Raw genomic sequence first — 23,811 nt, 5'->3', positions numbered from 1 at the left:
TGATCCAGATAAAGCACTCAGAATAGAGTCTGTCATATTGTAAGCCTTAATAATAATAATAATAATAATAATAATAATAATAGTTATTTAATATCTCTGAATGGGCAGTTGGGAAACAGAATGTGAACACTGCTTGGGCATACAGTCTTGGGCAAAAACCAGCCAAGACTGAGGCAGCCCTCCCTCAGTTTATCTTCAATCCCAACACTATAGGAAGGGTGTCTAGTTTGCCTCCTGCCCAGCAGCTTCTCAGGGGGCTGGTCATGGCAATTCAAATGTTACTATGGTCACTGCATTTAGCAGGAGTCCTCACTGGGGGCAGAATTTGCCCAGATCATTGCTTTTCTCCTGGCCTGGCCACCCCAAACAACGAGGCATGGTGCCCTCTGCAGAGCTGGCACATGAGAAAAGGGCTGTCCTGTCCTCCAGGCCTCTCGTCCAGAGGTGGCTCTGAGGGTGCACAAAGCATATGGACCCAGGAAGCCAGGAACAAGTTTCACGTTTAATGACAAGGTTGAGGACATTAAGGACCCTTTGTAGGTTACTGACTGGGCACTGTACATGGGCTAGGGACTTAAGTTCTTGCTGTCCAGTGCCTCAGGGTCATGTAGGAATACACGAAAGAAAACGTGGACAAGTGCTCACAGGACCGTGGATTAAATGCGCTGATGGCAGAGGCACAGGGTGCCTGTTATGCATCTAGGGAAGTGGGTAACCTCATTCTCTGGGCTTGTGTTAATCAGGGTCTGATTCAACCACATAAAACCATAATACCCCAAATAACAGAGGCTCAGAAAAGTTGATTTCTCTCTTATTGCAAAAGCAGTCCTGGGTTAGGCAGCCCAAGGTGACAGGATGCACCATCTGCTTCTTTTTTTTTTTACACCTACAGCACCTGGTCTTCCTAGGTGGTCTCCCATCCAAGTACTAACGAGGCCCGACCCTGCTTAGCTTCCGAGATCGGACCCATCTCATTCTTAAACTCTAGTCCAAGGCAGTAGGAAAAAGGAAGAGATGGGGAGTGGTGCATGACATCTTTTTAAAGGAGATGTGCTAGAAGTCCCACCCATCTCTTCTCCTCACTTCTCAAGGACCAGGATATAGTCATCGGGCCACACCCAGCTGTAAGAGACTCTGGCAATGGAGATTTAGCTGAGTGCATTGCTAGAAACCCCCAATACAATCAGGATTCTGTTACGATAAAGAAAGGGAGATTAGATATTAGGGTAGCAGATCTTGCCCCAAAGAGTTGGATTAAGTTTTCCGAGGAGGATAAAATTTCCACTGCTAACCCCTGTGATTTTACAGAAGAATCCTGAAATCCAAAGCTGTACGCCAAAGAAAATATGTCTAGGAGATAATTTGAGAGGAGGAGGAGGAGTAAGTAAGGTTTTCAGCTGCCAATATACTCCTCCAACTCACCTCTAGAATCCCCCCCATCCATCTTAAATCATGACTAGATTAACACCCCATCCAAGTGTCCCATCCCTAACACTAACCATACATCAATTATACCTTTAACACTAATGCTAATCTCAACCTTAAACCCACTTGATCCTTATTCTAACTTTAACCCTAACCCTAACTTCAACCCAACCCTAATTCTCATCCAGACTCTAATTAGAACCCTAATCTTAGCCTGACTGCTAGCTCTACCCCCTACTTCAACTTCAACATCAACTCAACCCAAACCTCAATTCTAACCCTAACTCTTGCCTTTCCTCTAATCTTAACCCTCATCCCAACCCTAACCGTAACCCCTGCCCTAACCCTAATCTTAACTTTAACCTTTACCACAATCATGACCCCAACTACATATTTGGCAGGATCTTCAGAGAAACAGAACCAACTGGATGTGAGTGTATAAAGGAAGTTGTAAGGAATTGGCTCATGCAATTATGGAGGCTGGCAAGTCCAATGTTTGCAAGATGGGCTCTCAGGCTGGAGGCCCAGGAGGAGCCAACGTTGCAGCTCAAGTTCAAAGTGCCTGGTAGAATTTTTTCTTGCTCAGGGGAGAGCAACCTTTTGTTCTGTTCAGACTGTCAACCAATTGGCCACCCATGCTATAGAAGGCAATCTTTTTAACTCAAAGTCACTGCTTTAAATATTAATTTCATCCTAAAACAACCCACAGAAACATTCAGAATAATGTTTGACCACGTATCAGGGTACAGTGACCCAGCCAAATTGACACATAAAATTGACCACCACAAACCTCAATCCAAATCCCAACCCTCATCCTAATCTCCTACAAAAAGAATCCATTCACTCTACTGAGCCAACTTTACCTCTGCAGATGGGCTGATTAATGGAATGTAATGGTGTCCACACTCACGCCACTTGGCTGGTGGCGTGAGTGTGGACACCACAGCCTGGTGGAAGAGCCTGCCTGCCTGGATAGCAGCCTGGGGAACGAAGGTACAGAATCATCACGAATGTCACCTTCTCAGACCCTGGCAGGAATACTGGTGGTATTCGCTTTATAAGGTGGTAAAACTTCAGAATGCTGTGTCACCAATTTGGCCTTCACCTTGAGTTTATATACAATTAGAGTAAATTGTTCTGATTTCTGTTTCCCAGGCTGATATTTAGTGGCTTTTGAATTCTTCTTCTAAATATATGTAAATTATCCACTCTGGTCCAAAATCCAGCAATTTTCCTAAGAGGACTGTGGTTTTTTTTTTTTTTTTTTTTTTTTTTTTTGAGGACTTTCTACCAGCTCCTGCTAGCACTGGCTCACTGGGCATGGGCCCAACAGAAGATTCAAGTGAGGAATGAAAGCACATTAGTGAAACTCACAGGAAAAAGGAACACTTTTTTGGAGATCAAAACAAAAGCAATAGCTGGTCTCAATCCTGTGCAATTCAACGCATGTTTTTTGGATACATGCAAAGGACAGGAACTGGCACAGCAGGAGAGCAAATATGAGAAAGATGTGGCCACCACGCTTGGGGGTGGCGAAACTGGAGACGGGGCAGCAGACCAACGTGCAAGTTCCTTCTCACTCCCTCGTTCTCTGCTTTCGTGTTCCAGGGGCAGAAAGCTGTCCTCGTGCACTCTGTAAAAAGGGGCGACCCTCCTATATGAGTCCAGGTCCCACAGGAAACAGGAAGTATATTCCACAGGGAATTCGAAAAGCATTAATGAAGAGTTGGGAGCAGGGAAAGGAAACCAACTAGGGATAGTGAGGCACCAGCGTCACCGAGACGCCATTCCCAGCGTGACGAGGTAGGAGGAGGGGATGGGAGATCAGCATCTGGTCAGAGCTGGAGTGGTCTGAGAGGCTCTGCACTCCCAGGGGGATGCAGCTCCTGCCAGGACTGAGGGCGAGTGGAAGTGGAAGGAAGTAGGAAAGACGGCCTCAGGCCTCTATCACGGTCTGTGGGAACTGGCTCACGCTGGCTCTTGAGGGCCAACTGGATGCATCTCTTCCAACTCCAACATCAACTGGTAGTTAAAAACCTCTGAAGGTGGAGTATTTACACCATAGAGATGGGAAAATGTACGAATCAGGTTGATAAACATTGACTAGCACACCGCTGCTCCATTCCTTCATTTTCTTTGTCTGTCTAATTCAATCGTATTGTGTATGAACGATATATCAATAAAGCTGCTATTGAACGATATATCAATAAAGCTGCTATTGAAAAATTTATTATGACATATTTTTACTTACAAATACATACCTTGTATTTCATTTACCCTAAGGCACCATCGATTGTTAGAAGCATCATTATTATAGGTACCACAGAGAAAGAAAACAGCCTCCCAAATGAATCATGGCACAAGGTTATGTTTTTCTTATCACCTTGATTGTGAGATGCATCCCAATTTCAGAGAGATGAAATTTTTTAAACCGGTATGCTAGAATCCATGAAATAATACACATAACATACGTGTGTGGTTACAGAGGAGGCAGCTATGGCTGGATGATATAGGTGATGATCTGAACAAGTGTGATAGACTGCACACCCACCAGGACAGCTGGCAGCCTCCCCCTGTGGTGACCACCATCTTGTTTTTTTTTTTAGAATGCGGTACAATATACATAACGTGAAACTTACCATGAGAACCATTTTTAAGTGTACACTTCAGTGGCATTCAGTACAATCACATTGCTGTGCAATCATCACTACCATCCATCTCCAGAACTTCTTCGTTATCCCAAACTGAAGCTAAATGTGCCGAGTTAAATAATAACTCCTCATTCTCCCCTCCCGCCAACACCTGGTAATCTCTATGCTGCTTTCTGTTTCTATTTGACCCCTCTAGGTTTCCCATACAAGTGGATTCATAGAATACTTGTCCTTTCGTGACTGGCTTATTTTACTCAACACAGCATCTTTCAGGTCCATCTATGTGGTAGCACGTGTCAGAATTTCCTCCCTTTATAAAGCTGAATGACATTCCATTATATGCATATACCACATTTCATTCATCCAATCATCTAGTGACGGACATTTAGGTTGTTTGTACCTTTTGGCTCTTGTGAATAATAGTGCAATGAACATCGACATGCAAATATCTGAATTCCTGCTTTTTAATTTTTTTTTTTTTATAACCAGAAGTGGAATTGCTGGATCAAATGCAATTTAATATTTTGAAGAACTGCCATATGAATTTCCACAGCGGCTGTACTGTTTTACATTCCCACCAACAATGCAAAAGATCCCAGTTTCTCTACATCCACACCAACACTCGTTATTTTCTGTTTGTTTTGTTTTGTTCTGTTTTATACGAGCCATCCCAATGGGTGTAACCACCATCCTAATTTTGAGCGTATAATTCTTTTGCTTTTCCTTATAGTTTTACTAAATATATGTACCTCTAAAGATACATTGTTTACTTTTTCAAGTTTTAAAACTTTATTTCAAGAAATTAATTACTCACCGAGCATCTGCTAGATGCGGGCGCTGTGCTGGGTGTTGGGGGAAATGACAAGGAACGTGGTGGGTGAGGCCCTGCCCCGTGGGGCTGACAGCCCAATGGGCACAATGCTTTTCTGACGGGGAATTACATGTAGGATGCCCGCTCCAGAAAGGACTCATGGAGAAGACTGTTGGGAGAGTTTAACCTGACTCATGGGGCAGGGGAGGCCTCTGAGGAAATAACTTAAGAAGTTTGATAATAAGGAAGAGGCTGTGTGGAGAGGAAGCAGAATCAAGAGGTTTTTGTCTTGGGAAAAGGAACTCTTCCCCAAAGGAAGGAGCAAGGAGAGAGCGTCAGGTGGAAGACACCGGCCAGCACCGCACAGCTTCAGTGGAGGCGGGCGGGGTGCAGTGCGGGTCACTTGCCCACTAAGTCGGAGATTGCCGCCTTTCTGCAGGGCCCTTGGAGAGCTCACCCTGAGACTAGAGCTTGCTCTCTGGGGTGCTCAGTGGGGGGCCTGAGGCCTAAAGGGACAAACTTCCTCATGTTCATTCACCCCGTAGCCTCACTCCCGGAGGCCTTTGCAGGATCTCCGGGAACACTGGAAAAGGCAGACTGTGAATGAAGAAGCTCGGTTCAGGTGGGCCGAGGGGATGGAGGGGAAGGGGAGACGCCGGCGTCTGCAGCAGCAGAGTCTCTCACCACCAGCCAAAGCACGACTAAGGAGCCTCTCCACCCACCCCTGCAATCTGCCGCCTGGTCACCCTTCTGCCTTGTTCTATTGATAGGCTCAGGGAGCGTGTTCCACCTCAGCACAAAAACAAGTTGAGTCTATTAAAAATCTTCCTCTGCAAACAGTGGGGGGGTGGCGTGGGGGATGCAGAGCAGAGGGGCTCACGCCTCCGGGCGTTCCTGCCCCTTTCTTTTGACGTCCTGCCCTCCACTGCCAACGTGCAAAGAGTCCCACAGTGGGCCAAGGTGGCCAGACTTTCCCATGGTGTTCCAGAGCCTGTGGGGGTGGGGCTGGAAGAAAAGGTCAAAGGCATCTTCCTACTGAGGAGGCTGGGACACCTGGGGTGGCAGGACCTCAGAGAGAAAGTTGCGGAGGCAGCAAAGCTCAGCAGAGCGAGATTTAAGTTCAAATCTTGGGTCTTCCATTTACCTGCTGTGTGACCTGTGGAAAGATACTTAACTTCTCTGAGCCTTGCTTGCCTGCTTGTAAAGTGGAGGTCACAATTCTTCTTTGCGAATGGATTTGAGGATTAAAAGAAATAATGTACGTGAACTAACTGATATAGTGTCCGGTATGTATGAATAAAAAGTAATTATGTTCATGTCACGGAACACCACTCAGCAACCAAAAGGAATGAATGAGCAGCTATGTGAATGCATCTCAAAACAATTATGCTAAGTGAAAAAGCCAGGCCCTGCCCTCCTCAAGATACACACTATAAGATTCCATTTATATAAACCTCTGAAAAATGCAAGCTAGTCTCAGGTGACAGAAAAGTCATGGTTGCCTGTGGATGGGGGCAGAAGAGGGAACCCCCATTATAAAGGATCCTAAGGAAACTTTTGGGGATGATGGATATGTTTACCATTTAGATTCTGTTGATGGCCTCATGGGTGTGTCCATGTGTCAAAACTTACCAAAGTGAATATTTTAAATTTGTATTGTATGTCAAACCTCAATAAAGCTGTTAAAAACAATGACATATAATTTTGATGATGATATGATGATGGTATTGATTTGTTTCCCTCACCACCCTCCCAATTTCTAGATGCAAAAACAGGAGAAATGTTTCTGCAAAGAGGGGCTGATGGGATATTCCCTTATGTAAATACATCAGTAGAACTCTCCAGGTCCTAGCAGGGAAGAGCTTTGGAGAGACGGGACCCCAGGGAAGGTTCTAGAGGCAGCAGCCCCCTCTCACTGAGAACTCCAAGGGAGCTGAGGGGAAGGACAACTGCACCCCTTGGGAGATGTTTCCTCCTAGCCCACCCATGGCTCAGGGACCGGGTGCCGGGTGACTGCAGGGGTCCCTTCTTCTCCTTTGACATGAGGGCGAGTTACCAGCAGATATAGCCATGGGAATTCTCTGGGCCCCTTTAGACCTGTGCTTTTCTTCCCTTGTTTATACTTTGATGTATCCGCTGTGATCATGGCCCCTCCCATTAATAATGGCACCCGCTACAGTCATGATTCTAAGACAGAGGGCCTAACCTCGAGGGGAGGGTCCCATCAGAGTAGATGAGAGGTGAGAGAGAGCTGACCCAACACAAGCCCGTTTTGCTCAGGGGAGACAAGGGCCCGGCGAAGCCTGGAGACTCTAATGCTAGATGGCAGCCCTGCAGCTCCCTCTGCCACATGGGACTGAGCTGCTCCGTGCTGGGTGCTGCGTGTGGACACGGGGCTTCTTCCTAGAGACATCTGCATGAGCCCTTCTCTCCCCTGCCACCAGCTGGACTGCAGATCTCCTTGCCAGGCCAGAGGGATGGCTGGCCTCTGGTCAGGCAAAAGGGCTCAGCTGGGGCTGCAGCACCCGTGGGTGCTTCCAAAATCTACATGTGTGGAACGGTGTGGGTCACAGGGAGGATCGGAGGCCACCATCAGTTTTTTAACCCCTGGGCGTCATGGGATTCCAGTCACAGAGCTTCTGTCAGGCTCCAGAGCAGAGCGTGCAGGCCCGAGGGGGCTGGCAGGTGGATTTCAAACGGTCCACTCCTGCATTTGTTTTTGTTCCTATTGGATTAGTTGCCCGCATGGAAAAATTGGGAGATTTCAAACAGAAATACAGAATTCCAGCTTCTTTGACAAATTGAGAAATTCAGCGTCTCTACGTCCACTTTGCTGGAGGACAGTAGTTGGAGCTGAGTCATAGCTGTTCCTCTAATAGGAGCTAACACTTAGGGAGCTCTGACGACACTCCAGGCACATTTTACATGCTATCGCGGCTCCCCCAGGACCCTCCCCTGTTTAAGGTTTGGCCCAACGCCTGCAGGCTTCAGTTTGCAAGCCCGGCTCCGGAGGAGGAGGAGGAGGAGGAGGAGGAAGGGCTGGTAGAGAGGAACCCAGGGCCTCGATCCCTCTTCCAGGCTGCTGCCCTGGGCTGATGAAAGAACATCTCCTCACCAGATGTACCTTCCAGATCCATTTTAATCTGCTCACTTCTGCCACTTGGCAGCAGCCATCGCACTTCGCCCTCTGCTTCCTCCCACTGTCCACTGTCACTGCCAAACACCACCAGCCTTTGTGATCTGGCTTCTGGGAAGTCAGAAGAGCTCCGTGCTCAGGGCCAGGCTCACCGGCCAAGTATGTCAGCACGGACGAGATGGGGGGTTTTGGGGGCAGCTTGCAGGGCACATGTGGTTTGGGGTTCCTGGGAGCCCCGGGAGGTAGACTCTGTATGAAATCTTGTGTCAGAGTGTAGCCTCGATTTTAGCAAAGCGTTTGATGAAATGTCTCAAATCCTTACAGCCAAGCTGAAGAAATATGGGCTAGTTGATAGCAGGACTGAGTGGATTTTTAACTAATGGAAAAACTGCCCCCAGACCATTGTGATAATCAGATGGATGTCAGTGTGGGCCACCGATGAGGCCAACGCTTGCTAGATAGAAAAAAAAACACGTTCGTCACATGCGTGGAGGACGAGCCCCACGACACGGAGATTTAGAACCTTGGTCCCGGAAACAAGCAGATCCAGGTTTAGATGCTGGCTCCATCACTTAGGAGCTGTTTGACCACGGGCAGATTACTTATACCTCCCGGAGGTCGGGTTTCCTATGTAAAGTTTCTTCTATCTATAAAGTAGGAACAGTAGCAATCCCGTCTTCTAGAGTCTCTACGAGGAGAAAATGGTCTAAAGCCCAGGAGATGCTCGGGAAATGTCACTGTGATGGTGACCAAGTTCATCATGACGCATCACTGTGGGGAAACTGAGGCAGAAAACTAAGACAAAGGCCCAGTTTTTGCCCTGGTTAGAATAGGCGTGTGTTTACCCCCCTGCCACAAATGCTACATTCTGTCGTCTGCTGTGGGCCAAAGAGAGATGGCTGACGGAGGGTCACAGGGTCTCGTGTCCCCCAACCCCCTGTGGACATTCAAGGACACAGCTAAAGCCAAGATAATCACTGGGTGAGAAGAAGAAGAGGAGAAGCGATCGTAAAGGGCAGAGGTCTCTCTGGTCTTGCGCTTTCGTGGAGGAGAGTCTGACAGTTTGACAAACGGGGACATCGAGGGGGCTGGCAGTGTTCCAGAAGGGGCTGAAGGGGGTCCAGAAGGGGTGGTGACTCTGACAAAAGAAGCACACAGCTGCCCGGAGCTGCCCCTGGGGCCCGCCGGAAAGCAGGACGTTAACACCAAACGCGGCCGATGCGCTTCCTGCTCTCGGTGGCTCTGGCTCCAGCTGAGGGGACCAGAAGCCCATGTCTCTCCCAAGTGCCTGGGAGAAACCGTGTTCACGTTTGGTCTCATATATTAAGAGAGAGATGTGGGATTTTTTTTTTTGCCTGAAGCAAAAAGTGTTATTTTTCTCGAAGCTCCAACCTCTAAGTGCCTGGCACATAGCAGATGCTCAGTAAACAGTGAGACATGGAAAGGGTAGAGCCTGAGTGGGAGGTCGCTGGCAGCTCAGAAGGGCCTTGGAAGCCTGTTCTCATGATAGTGAGGACAAGAGGGGTTCCCCGTGTAGCCGGCCTCACCCCCTGAAGAGGCCACACAGCCCTTTTTGTCGTTATCAAAGTAATATGTGCACATAAAGAAAATCAGACGAGACCCAAGACTTGTAATGGTAGCAGTAGATTCCTGACTTCTGTCCCCAGAGGCAAAACTCTTAGTGACATGACTCCCCTCAGAGATACTTATCACAGCATTGTTTTCATTACCAAAAGATCGGAATCGACCTAAATATCCACCATATGGTCAATGAACGCTATGCGGCAGCATGAAGACAATGACGAATCTCTTTATGTACCAACATAGCATGATCTCCGGGTACATTAAGTGCAAAAGTGGGGGCAGAGGCGTTTGCGTAGCATCCACCAGTTGTGCAAAAAAAGAGGAATAAAACGTATGTGGGCATCGTTTTTACAGAGTGTTCAGGGAAGGCCTGGTACGTTTGGGAAGAGAGCCGAGGGAGTGAGGAGTGATGTGTGCATGTGACGTGTGTTATATACGTCCACTCGTTGGTTAAGTTATGAGGGAAACTGGTTATATTTGTTGCCGCCCAGAGAAGAGAACTGGTTGGCTGGGAAATGAGTCCGTTTCTGTAGTTTGCATTACCTACGTATTCAAAAAAATTTTTTTAAAAATAACCTCTTTGCAATGGATAGAACTTAGGGTGGTCCCAATGGTCCTGGCCTCCTGGCATTCACAGCCCCAGACAGCAGGACTTTCCTGGCAAAGGTGACAGGCTGTTACTGCCACAATTATGTTGTGTTATATAAGACCCCATCTTAGTAGACCAGAGCAGCAGGTTCTCTTTGTGGGCTAGGTAAAGTCAGTGGCTGTGTCGGAGAAGCCCACATGGCAAGGAACTGTGGGTGGCTACTAGGGATTTCTGATGGCCTACGGGCCTGAGAGTCGCCTCCAGCTAATAGCCGATAAAAAGCTGGGGCTCTCGGTCATATAACCAGAAGGAAATGAATTCTGCCAGTAACTCCTCAATCTGTGCCTAGACCCCAGACCTGTGGCAACCGTGGGATAATAAACGTGTTGTTTTAAGCTGCTAGTTTTATGGTGATTTGTTACATAGCAATGGAAAATGAATATACTCTTTGAGTCATTTCTTCTGGTATTCATCTCCATATTTCTAAGCAATGTGCTTATATTGCTTTTCTTGATTTATCAAATTTAGAAATTATCTATTGATGTCCCGTTGGAGCAGACAAAGATTCGTCATCTTCCCATCGCCTTCCCTTCCTCTTCCCCTAGGATAATGGCTTCGATATTTTCAGTTACCATCAGTAGGCAGTATTTAATGATTATCACTGTGTAAATATTGTTTATGGCAGAGCAAGTAGTATGCAGTGATTATATTTCCTTTCTTCCTTTGTTTATCCTGAGTTTAATAATCACTTCATTTTAAATTTACCTATGCACCTTGTCTTATTATTTTTCCCCCAGTTGCTTCTTCAGCTCTGACAAATGTCTGTATGATTTCTGAACGGCGAGACCTAACATTTAATGGATCGATCCTGTTTTTCCCTGGGTGGTCTCCATCCTGGAGCAGATCCGCCCCCTACTCTGTACAGCTTGTTCTCTAGGTCTGCTGCTGCACGGCTGTCACCCAGGGACTTGCATTCATCGCTCTGTCAATCCCAGCTCTGCTTTTCCTGAGTTCATATCTTCTTTGTTGGTTTCCAGTCTAGTTTTGGTGGAGTACATCCTTTAGCAGATTTTAAAGACGGGGTGCATGGGAGGTTAGTTTGTCTGAGTCTGTTTACATCTGAAAAACGTAACCCTTAACGGATAGGGCAGGATCTAGAATCCCAAATTGAAAACAATTTTTCGCTCTGAGAACGTTGGAGGCATCGTTCCCTGTCTCGTGGTTTCCAGTGTTGTTGCCTTTTGACTCCTGGTTCTCTCCCTGGTTTAGCTCTCTAGAAACTTTTTGGATCGTCTCTCCATCTTTGGTATTCTGAAATATGAAAATTGGCGTAGGTGGTCTTTACCATTTGTGATGATGGGCCCTCTGTTGATGCTTTCAGTGTGGACATTCCTGCCTTTCTCCTCTAGGAATATTTCTCGTATATATTTAAAAAATTGTTTCTTCCTTCCTGTTTTCTTGGTTGGCTCTTTGATTCTTTAATCTTATCTCATTTGTCCTGTTTTTCCTCTTTGTTTTCCAGTTTTCTTTTCTGTCATATTTCCCTTTGTCGAATTTTTCTTTCAACTATTACATGTTTTTAATGTCCAAGGGCTCTTTCTTATTCTCTGATTATTTCCTTTTCCATAAAGGGCAAAGTCTCCTCTTATTTCTCTGAGAATTTGTACTAGAATCCTTTTTAACTTGTCTTCCGGTCCTTGTGTCTCATATGCTCTGACACCCACACGGCTCTCTGCCTTTGTTTTGATCTGTTTTCATGCTGGAGTCTTTCTTCAAATCTCTGTTAATCCTTGATTGTCTGTTCCTCGTGCTGAGAGGCTCAGTAAAGCTGACCGGAAGCTCTGGGTGCTTGGGTGCGACCTGAGGACTAGTGGGGCTTTTTACATTGGGAATTACCAGTTTTTCAGTGTTTTTTGTTTTTTGTTTTTTTGTTTTTCCTCTGGGGTAGGTCAGCTACTGGAGAGGAAAATCCTATAATCATTTGCCGAGGGGCAGGATGCATTCAGCAGGACCAGAAAACGGGACCCAGGAGTCCACTGCGAAGTGTTAAGACTGCACCCCTGAACCTCGCCCACCCCTCCCTTTGCCTGGTGGCTCCAAATTCAGAGCTTTTACTCCACTGGAGAACGGCCTGGGCGTCTGGCCTGGGCGGGGGCGGAGCAGGGAGTGCGCTGCTCAGTTGTGTGGGGGAAAGGCGGGGACCGGGGAGCCTCCAGCAGTGCAGACGTCCACGCAAACCTCTCCTCTCGGCCACAACTCTCAGTACCTGTTGCCTCCATGTCCTGCGTGTCTCAGGTTTCCTGCGGGCAGATCGGTTTGCTTCTCAGCCGGAACCTCCTCCGCAGGCACTTTAGCTTCTATCTTCCTCTGCTAATTTCCCTCCTCCATCTGCTTTCTGTCTTCTAGACTTTGTCGAAATCTCTTATCTATAATTGTCTCCTCTCCTAGTCTCCTCGTCTTTGGATTTATACTTTCAAAAAACGCATTTGCTTTCATTTTAGTGAGGTTTTTTGGAGATAGGCAGGACCAACTCCTGCAGTCATGTTTGGGAGGAAGCACATTTTTTTTATTCTTCAGACTGGGGGTTCCTGGCTTCTCCCTTGTCTGCTGATGGTTCTGAGCAGTGGCCAAGCTCTCGGGGGCTGTGAGAACTGCTGCTCCACCCAGAGCCGTTCCTGGGACCCTGGCTGGTGTTCTGTTGTTGGAGTCTCATATCGGGAAGTTAGAACCTGTAAAAATAAAAGGCTACCTCTGCTCCCACTCTGGGAACATCGTGACGCGAGTCAGCAGAAGCCAGAGAGCTTTTCCTGTCAGGGCCACTTCTGGACAGTCCCGGACGATGGCCAGGTTTCTCAGGAGTGTCCCAGCTCACTGCTGCATGGCAGAGTGAATGGGACGGAGGTGCATCATCTCTTGCCGGGAGCTTGATACGTTTGCTGGCAACTCTGACAGTCTTGATGAGCTGAACCAAGGGGAGAGGAACTTTATAGGCACTAATCTCATTTCGCCCTCTCAGGTGGTCTTGTCACCTCATTGTACACACCAGGAACCAAGGCTCAAGGTTGAGCAGCTGGACCAGGATCACATAGCCAAACACAATCTGTCCCACTGCTCCTGGCCACCTCTTGACAAGTGACTCATGTTCCTTCAAGGGACGAGTTGGGTCGCAAGCCTTCATTGCAGCATCTCCTGTAGAAGGGCCCGAAGCTGCTGTTACCATCGACTGAGGCCTGAAATCAGCAGCTGGGGTTATTTTTCTACCCCCGTAGCTTGCCCTGAAGCCCAGGTGTGCCCGCGGCAGCTAAGCCTCTCGTCTGCTGTCCCCAGCACACAGCCCGGGGTTGGTGGTGGAGGCGGTGCGTCCTTTGGAGCCAGTAATAGTATTTAATTTGCAAGTCTGTCCTATGCTCTCCCAAATCTGCCAAGTTAATTGGGTCTGGGGCACCTGGGAGCTGGCACGAAGCCACTACATCGGCCAGGAAGGCCTGATCCTGACAGTCCAAAATCCTGAACCCGAACCACCTCCAGCTGCTGCCTGGGACCAACTCTGAGTGGTCAGACGTCAGAGCTCAGGTTCTGACGGGGAGTCAGACAGAGGAAAAAAATACAGAGATACAGAGGCCGCAATCTAGATATAGAAGTAGAAATAGATATAGATATATGGATGCAGTTGTAGTTACATAGATATAGATATCGAGATAAATACCTATATAAATATAGAGATATCACCAAAACCAGCCCAGGCAAAGGCGCACCTTGAAAACAGCTACCGCTTATGGGGTCCATTTAGTCTCTGTAGCAACTCAGCGAGGTAGGAATTTTTATCCTCATTTTACAGACACAAACCCAGGGCTCCTGGAGGTTGAGTGACTTGTCCAGGGCACACGGTGATGAAGACATGTTCCTGTGGCCTGAGCCCCTGGGACTTGGCTTTCCTTGCTCCTGGAGGACTCTGCACCCCTGGGACTGCAGTCCTGCTGCCCCCTGGAAGCCCTCCCTGCCCTGGCCTCCGTCCCATCCCGGTCGAGATGACCTTCTTGGGTTTCCTGACACCAGGCTCTGCCTTTTCTTGGAATCTCTCTAACACCAGCCGTTATGACTCAAGTGCTCAGTTTCTAACGTCGTTGAGCCACGTCTACATGCCAGACGCTTCGCTAGGCACTGGGGAGGTAGTGGAGGAGAAAATGAGCTGCTTCCAGTGCCTGTGGAGTTATAGGCGGCAAGGTAGAAAGACGTTAGACATAACATCATAATGGCGGGCAGCGTCGTGCAAACCCGAAGGGCTGCGGAGTGTTTCATAGGGGAACTGAACAGGTCCGAGGGGGTCAGGGAAGGCTTCCCCGAGGAGGTAATGTGGAGATTGAGGCCTGAGGAAGATCTGGAGATAAGACAGGTGGAAGAGGAGAATGTTCTCAGCAGACGGAATGGCACCTGCAAAGCTTCTGAGCCAGGAAGATGCGTGGATGAGACAGTCAGTGACCGGGAGCAGGTGCACGGGCGAGGCCGGAAATGTGGGGAGGGGCCTTCTAACTCAGCTGCTGTCTGTTGGCCCTCTGAGCATGCTCAGTGGGCCTCCCCTGGCGTGGGCCTGAGCCGTGCCCCTCCTTACTGCACCCCCAGGTAGGTCCCCTCCGGGTCCTGCCACCCTTCAGCTGCCCCAGTTACAGAGGCCGTGCCCAGGTGGGTCCCAAGACGTCATACTTTATCCCTCTTCCATATACCCTTTCCCGACACAAGCCTTGGCAACACCTAAGACTGTAGGACCCCAAGCCATAATTTACAGTCCCTTTCAGCAGGGTTCGTTGCCCGCAGAACCCCAGGGCAAGAGAAAAATAAAAGGACAATTCCCTTCAGCGATGCGCTGATGATGCAGCCGGAGACCCTGGGTTTGATCTTCCCTGAGCTCCGCGGTGGGCCCCGCCCACCGCCTCTCCTACCTGTGCGGGGAGTCACCTTTGAAGCTCCCCGGTGGGCACAAGCTGTGGGGGCTAGGCGGGGAGGAAGGCTCAAAGCCCGAGTCTGAGAGGGATGTTGTCACCAGGCCCTGCCGGGCGCTTCGGTACATCCTGCCATTCTCGAACCAGACCGACTCTGTTATTTCCTTTGATTAAACTTCTGTTTTCCCCTCAGCCCACTGGATCCATCTCTCAGTTATTTAATTCTAATTGTAATGAAAACTCCATTGAACTGCACACTAAGGCAACACGAGGCTGGCAGCGGGCCCGGGAGGGTGGAAACTGCGGGGCCTCGTCATTTTTCTGTGCTCTGGTACATAAAGTCTGATCTCATTTTAATTCAGAGTGTGGGGATGGGAGACACACTCGGTAGAACCTGGGGACTTCGGGGTGGGGGGATGGAGGAGGGACCTGTGCCGTCCTTGCTGATAGCAAAGGGTCGTCCTTTCCTCAGTCACAGCTACCTTTTTTATAGCTTTTTGGGCCTCTGGGTGCTGGGCCTCCACTCACCTGGTCTCAGAGCCTGCAGGCCACGTACCAGCACCATATGAAATAGGCTTCAGGCACCCTTATGTTATTCACATCTTTAGACTGGAAATAATGCTCTGATTCACCTCCTAAGCCTCTGAGCAAATTGTTCTTATTCCTCCGACTTCTGCCTTTGAGGTTCATTTCCCTTTCTGGCCTTGCCCCACCCCACAGACCCATACTCAGAGCTGTATCTCCAGCTTTGACTTTCTGAGCTTTTGGTCCCTTCTGGGTCACTGTACACCTCTCCCCTGGACCATCCTTTTACCCGACCTGGTTCCACAGGGTTCCATTTTTGGCTCAGGCATGCTTGGGTGTTGCCCAGTCTGGTTATGGGGGTCTCTGAAGGAGAGCTGGCTGCCCTGGCTAACTCCCCACCTTGAGTACCACCCTCTCTGTGCTGGCAGAGCCTGACCCCCAGATATAACTTCCCTCTGAGGGCTGGGTAGGGAGGACTGCCTCATGCCAGGGCCCGGGACTGCCGGAGACCCCCTTTCACACCAGAAGTGCCCCAGCACTGACCAGGCTCCAGCCTACCCCTGGAGCAAGGTCCTGGCAGCCCCATGCAGGGCCAGGCATTAACCCCTGAGTTGCGGGACCAGGGCAAACTGCTGGGTTCCAGAGGGGACTCCCGAGTGGTCAGGGTGAGGGGACCTAGGAGGGAAATGTCAAGGCTGCAGCTCTTTGCTAACTCATGTGAATGCATTTTTCACATCTTATCAACAGGTACAGCTGTACCGGGGCCTGCCGGCTGGTTAGCGGTCCTGGTTGGTTCTGCCGAAATACTGCTGGGTAGAAACACAGGCCTCGGTTACAGAGCTCCTTTGACTGTGGGCTCCCCTAGAGCCAGAGCCCCTCAAGTCTTCCCCAGGGGGTGGTCAGGTTGCTGACCTCAGGTTCCTGGTCCTGCCTGTTTGTTCCTCATGAGAGGAAGAGAGAGGAATGGAGGTGAGAGGCACATAGCAGTCAAGAACCAAGCTCTGCGGTAAGACTGTCCTGAGCTTGACAACTGGCTATGTCCCAAGCCATCTGACCTTGGGACAGTTGCGTAACCTCTCTGAGCCTTGGTTTCCTCATCTGAAACATGGGGCTAACAACACTTGTCTCACTGGGCACCCATAAGGGATTGGTATGTTAAAAGTCTGCAAAGCACCTGGCATAGAGTAAGCATTTAATTATTGGTAACTAATATGGTTGTCCTTAATTTGACTCTGATAGTCCAAGCTGACCAAATTCCCCTTGCCAAACGGACCACGTCTATATTCAGCTCCACGACTCCTGGGAGCTTACCGTGTGCCCCACACGTGCGAGGCACTGAGGTTTCAGAAGTGAACACCACAAACTACATATTAAGTGCTTTGTGGAGCTTAAATAAATGAGCAAGGGTAGATCACCACCTCCCTCCCTTCCCCATACCAGCCCCTCATCTATCTTGCATGGAGACACTCCTAACTGTCATGACCCACTGTCCTATATTCCCACAGAGGTCAAGGGGGAGGGGGACCCATGCCCCCTTGGCCAGTGCCCACACAAAGAAAGGGGCTGTGGGCTCAGAGAGGGGTCTCTGACCCTGCCTGACAGTGGTCAGGCCTCTGGGAGGGGGCTCCTCACAGCTGGAGCTGGGGGGCGAAACAGCAGGTTTCTTACGCTGGAGACTTGGAAACCCTCAAGCTAAGAACAGGTCCCAGGTGATCAGGGCAGGGCGGGGCCCAGGCTGGGGGTGGGGGGAGGCTGGAAGGGCAGGCACTCTCCGCCCTGAGGACAAACTATTTGCTTATGATTTCTTTCTCAAGGAGGGCCAGACACTGGCTGCACTCAGTAGGGCCTGCGTCAAATGGGCCACTTATATAAGAGTTGCTATGTTTTATTTAAGAATTTTTCAGCCGTGTGCACTTAGACTATCTAATATGTCTTTTCGTCCACCTACCTACCTAATGTTAATCGAAGATTTCAACTCAGATCTGGTCTCCTGCTAAAACAGTGCACAATCTGCCATGCCTGGATGAATAGAAATCTGTCTGACAGCTGGCAGCATTGTATTATAAACCAGACATTGCTGGTAAGAATAGCGAGTTCTCACACCTTCGAAATGAAGATAATTGCTTGATTTTTCCAATATCGATAATCTGTAAAACAATATTTGTTTATGTTGCCTGAGGTTGATGTCACAAGCCGAGACGCCCTCCTTATGCCCCACACGTCTGCTTGTGACCTGTGCCTGCTCTGTGTCCTTGGTGTGCAGCGGCTGCAGGAATGGAGTGAAATGGCCCAGATGCCCAGAGCCCATGTGCTTCTCACATTCGGGATATAAGGAGGTGAGGCTGCATTTCCTACTTGTCAAGAACTAAAGCTTAATTGGGCCAGAAATACTCCCTGGTTCCTGCTTCTGGAAGACAGATCTCAGCTGTCACTAAGCATCTGTGGTACCCGGAAGGGACAAGTGGAGTTCTGTGGGCTGGAGGCTTTGAGGAGCAGATTTTTTTCTTTCGTGCCAAGTATGTGCTTGGTGTTGGTTTTCTTTGTCTGAACCATCGGGTCTGGACCTTTGGCCCTAGGGCTGACATTCTGAGCTTGCCTGCGTCCTCAGCATTGCTACCGCCATGACCTCCAGGGAGGTGTGCCACTTGAACTCAATGCTATAGGGTTCAAGTTGGGGTACAGGAGCACCCCGTTCAGGGAGACTCTGCTCAGGGATGGCAGGGGAGGGGACACTTGAAGAGGTGACCATCTTGGATCTTGAGGGGAGGAGGGAAGGCAGGCAGGGGAAGCGCGAAGGCACAAGGCAGCACACTCATGCATTTACTGTTCGATGCTGTTCCTTGAGGACCTACTGTGTGCGGCAGCCATTGGGGTAGACACTGTTCCCACCATTGCGGATGGGGAGACAGACGAGCAGACACACTGATTTGTTGATGTCTGGTAGGGAAGCATGCTTTGAAGAAGAATAAAACGAGGTAAGGGGAGAAGGAGGGAATAGGGGTGTTTCAGATGGGGCGCTCAGGGCAGAGTGGACCAGGGGTGCTGCGAGGCCAGCAAGGTGTCTGGAGGAACAGGGGAGGGGTGGCTAGAAGCACAGCTGGAGAGTTTGCATGGGACCTGATGGGCAGTACGCAGGGTCCTTACTGATGGTACCCATGGGGCCGGGAGGAGGAGAGCTAGATGCTTAGGGTCAGCCTTCCGCCCTGTGAATGAATCCACGAATGCACCAAGCCAGCCCAGAAGAGCTAGTATGTGAGAGCAACCAAGGAGCCCACCACCATTTAACTGGGAAGGGAACCGAGCCCAGAGAAAGGAAGTGACTCACCCGAGACCACTTGCCCAGAGAAGAGGCAGGATGTGGGGCTCCTGACAGAGCAGCCTCTGCCCAGGCTGTGAGTGGGAAAGGCAGTGCTGGCCTGGCTCACCTTTCTGAAGAAGGTGGCGAGGGAGGGGAATGGCAGGTCCTGGAGCCGGGGACATTCTGTGGAGGCGTGGCTTGGCTTTGCCCATCTGAACAGAGCAGATGCCTTCTCTGTCCCCTCCCCCCGCCTCCAATCTGCCTTCCTCAACCCTTCCCCTCTCTGTTCTTGCCAAAGCTCCTTCCTGTGTTTCCCACCCAGGGCCCCTGGGTGTGGTGCAGTGGGTCGGACGCGGGACAGGTTTCCCTTAGCCACCTCTGTGTGGACGCACTGAGATTCCATGACTTCCCTGAGCGTCTTCCAGGAAACACCAGCCTCCCCAGTGGCAGGAGGAGCCTGTGCCTTGGTGAGTCTGCAGACCCGCTGTGCAGGTTGCAGCTGTGGGCACTCCTGGGAGGCCTGGGTGCGCATGTTCCAGACGGGTGCCAGACTTGAATATCTCTGTTTATTAATCCTCGCAGGGGCTGTTGAGAAGAGGTCTGGCTCGACAGCCTGTGAATGCCGTCGTGGGCCAAAGCCTGGCCATCGCTGGTCTTGTAGCTGCCCGCTGGAGTGAGCCTTCAATCCACGTGGAAGTCTGAAAGCCTCTCCTTAGGGACATTAATTAGCCCCCAATTAATGCAAAACAGGCTCTCACTCTCTATAGAGAACGGGATTACCTCCAGCTCTGGAGTCTGTCCCTCATTTGTCTGCAAATTGCCCAGCAAATCACGGTAGTTTTAGGCCTTTCTTATTAAAACAACATGAATGTGAAAATTAAAGGGCTTTTGGAGGTTTATTTATTTCCTCGGCCTGTCATTGAAGACAGCCCCTCCCCCCAAACCCCCAACACAGGCCCAGCCCCATCTCTGACTTTAGCTCCTCACCCTGGCCTCATCCCAGCACAGACAGCCGTCACATGCAGCAGCCTGGGTCTTTAATCAAAGTGCCTCCATGGAACAGAGATGCCGAGGTTTCTCTAAAAGTTATCCTTAACAGGTTGAACAGAGGTTTCTGAGGTGAGTGTTGCTGTCATGGTGTAGGCGTACACAGGTGTAGGCATACGCATGCACACATGCGTACACACACGCACACACATGTGCATACTCACGCAGATGGGTGAGAGAAAGTGAGGAGTGAGAAATGAGGGAGACAGGAGGATGGAAGCCCGAATGATGGGGTACATACTCATTCTCAGTGATCATCCGCGCTCTGACCACCCTAATCACTGCTTTTGAAATATGACTGTAGTTGACAGGCATCGAGAGTCTTCGACTGGCCGGCTCTTCTGGGCAAGTGCTGGACAAGAGAGAGCTGCCTTCGGGTCCACTTACTGTCTCTTCGGGGAGCATTGTCCACGGAGAACTGCGTTCGAGCTAGCCCACGGTGAGGCCGGACTCAGGAGTTATATTACTGCGAACATGACTTTCGCCTTCGAAAGTAGCTTGTCTATTTGTAATTTAATATTTTGGCACTTACTTTTAAAATAGAGGTTTGTTTCCCAATTGAATTCTGAAGAAAGGTTTAGGTTAAGGTAGTTGTCTTGGGCTGGAAGGGCCTGGGCCATTTCCCTAGCTATCATGACACTATGTGTGCCCCAAGCCAAGGACCCCAGGCAGCTGGGCTGGGTGTTCTCTGTCACTACCTTTAGAGTCGAAGCCATTGGTGGCCCCATGATCTAAATAGGGAAGGGGAGCCACTTCACTTATAGTGACCAAGGCTGTCTCTTGTCTTGCAGCTGGGCAATCTAAGTCCCCGGTTATTTCATCTCTTATGACAGGGGTCCCCAACCCCCGGGCTGCAGACCAGTACCGGTGGGCGGCCTATTAGGAACCAGGCTGCACAGCAGGAGGTGAGCGGTGGGTGAGCGAGGGAAACTTCATCTGTATTTGCAGCCGCTCCCAGCGCCAGCATCACCGCCTCAGCTCCGCCTCAGATCCTCAGGCATTAGATTCTCATGGGAGCACCGGTCCCTGGGGCCAAAAAGGTTGGGGACCCCTGTCTTACAACATTGTCAGCACAGGTGGAAAGTTCAAAATGGCTTTCCATCTTACAGATCCAGGTCCCCCAATACTTAGGTGACCAGCCTGGACACTCAAATGAGGGGTGCTGAGCCACATGCCACTTTTCCTGGCTGGCTGGAGGGCGTTTCTACTTTTAAAAAACGGGGAGCATATAACGACGTACAAGAAGCTATGCAAACAAACCGTAAGGGACCCTAGATGACTAATATAATAAAAAACCAGCTCAAGATTGTTCCAATACGTATTCAACGATATGAGCAATCTGTGTGTGTGTTTGTGTCTATGTATCTAACTAATAGACAGATTCTCATAAGTAATGAGTGCAACAATTTAACCCTCACCCTGGCTTAGTCCCCTTCCCAGGCTCCTGCCATGCCTGGGTTGGGGGTGTCCACAGATTAGCCCCACCCATGGGGCAACGGTGCAGCAGGAGCCCCTCCAAACGGAATCCAGAGTTTGGAACCTGCCTGACCCCCCTCCCCTGCCACCGTTTCTGAGCTCAGGGTCCCTTGCACCTGAGTTAGCGATGACATTTTGTTACGACCTGCTGCATAGCAGTCCTTGGGAGGAAGCGTGTCCTCGCTATTGCCAGCCTTTTGTTTTGTCCCTAACTCCTTCCCACATCTGCCCCCTCAGGCCTGGGATCCTGAAAATTACGGATTCTGATTCGTTATCTGATGGTTATCTTCTGGAAAGAAGAATTTCTCTCCTTTTAGTCAGTTTCAGAGGACAGGTTCCCTTCCGCAGGGATGTCTGAAGGTGGCCTTAGCTCCTGATGCTGCCCCCATGCCTAGATTATTTGCCACCTGTTTGCAGTGACGTTATCTTCAGTCTCCTGGGATCTGCTGGCTTGACTGGGCCCTTACCTGTGCTCAGCAGCTGAGCGGGGCCTCCATTCTCTACCTGTGCTTTGACCATGGGGCTTGGTCTTGCTCTCCTGGCTGGCACCTGACCCGACTTTGTCAATTCCTCCTTCCCAGAGACTTAGATGCCACCTGCCTCGTGCCTGAGCCCCACCGGAGTCTAATGATGATGATGATGGCAGTGATGATGACCAGGGTAGCTACCATTGTACATACATTGCCTCTCTTTTTCTTACAAAAAAATTTCAAACATACACAAAAATAAAGAAAGAGAGAATGGTGGGGAACTCCCATGTATCCAGCTTCCAACCTCAACAATTGCCAACTCACGGCCGGTCTTGTTTGCTCTGTCCTAACCACTTTGGTGGCTGGTTCCACTGTTGACAGCAAATCCTAGATGTCATGACGTGTCAGTGGTAAATAATTTCAGTCATTTTGAATTGAATTTACACATTCATATACATATATAAAATATATCCATTATACCGTTATCAGATCTAGCATAAGCAAACTGCATTACCTTGATTATCTTTCAACCAGTTGGTTTGCCCAAATCAGGAGCCACACAAGGTCTGCGTATTCGTTCCCTTACTTAAGTCTCTTTTAGAGCAACCCACCCTGCTCTTTTCATGCTTTTGATTTGCTAGAGAACCTAGGTGATTTGTTGAGTAGAACGCTCCGTGTTCTGGATTGACACGAATGCTTCCTTATGATGTCATCTAACTTGTTCTTCTATATCCTATATTTTCTATAAGCTGTTACTTAGGTCTAGAGACTTATGTAGATTCAAGCAGGGGTATATCAAAGATGGAGAACCACTGGGAACAGAGCTCCTAGACGGCGGAGGCAGTTTATCACTAACATTGTCTAGAATTGCTGGTGCCTGGTGATAATAAAAAGCAGACTGACTTGTAGTTGGTTTTATTATTGGTTTAAAATTCTCTATACAATGATCTATTGCCTGCACTCGAGTGGACCCTTGCTTCCCCTAACCCCCTCTTTAGCAGGTCATGGGATTCGGGTTCCATTTGTGAGGTAAGAATCCTTCCTAAGTGGTGCTGTGCACTTCTTACTGCATCATGGCCTGAGACACGGGATCTGGTCTGTCTCTGTTTGTCATCAGGTGTGACCAGGCCATGCCAGCCTGATGGTTTTAGCGGCTCAGATGCATTATTTCATTGGAGTTGCCAAATAGCGATTTTTCAACTCTATCATGTCTTCTGATTTGTTATGTGATGATTACCTTCTAGAAAGAAGAGTTTCTCTCCTTTCGGTCAGTTTCGGAGTAAGGCAGTGATGCCCTCCCAGCCTTGAATATTGACCAATGACTTTGATTGTTGTTAGTATCATTTGGGCACAAAGATTTTTTTTATACATGATATCTCCAGTTTATGGCAGTTATTATTCCTTCGTGTTGGAATAACAATAGGATTGTCCCATCTTAGGTGGTGGATACACCTTGGGGTTGGCTGCTTTGTCCTTCTGGGGTTGGCTTTTGGGGTTGGGGTTGGCTGCTTTGTCCTTTTCACACGACTTCAGTGCTTCCTCGTTTTCTGGTACAAGCCATCCTGAGCTCTTCTCAGGCATTTCCTGCCCCAGACTTAGAATCGGCCGTTTCTCCAAGGAACCCTGGTTACTGTGGGAAGAAATGGTACTTAGAGAACTTCACTGGTTATGTGAGCGCTTACTGCTGCTGGGTTGTCACCACCTCCAGGACTTTGCAGTGCTCAGAGCTCAGGGATTTTTTTTTTTTTAAGTAAACTTTTCATGGAAACATAACACATATAATAAGAAAGTGAACAAATCATCCTGACATCTAAAGAGGAAAAAAAAATCATGAGTTCTGCTCTTCCAATTTAAATTTAAGA

This window comes from Pteropus medius, unplaced genomic scaffold, assembly GCF_902729225.1.
Source record: "Pteropus medius unplaced genomic scaffold, Ma_sr-lr_union100, whole genome shotgun sequence".
Classification (NCBI taxonomy): Eukaryota; Metazoa; Chordata; class Mammalia; order Chiroptera; family Pteropodidae; genus Pteropus; species Pteropus medius.
Note: the sequence above shows the minus strand (reverse complement) of the source record.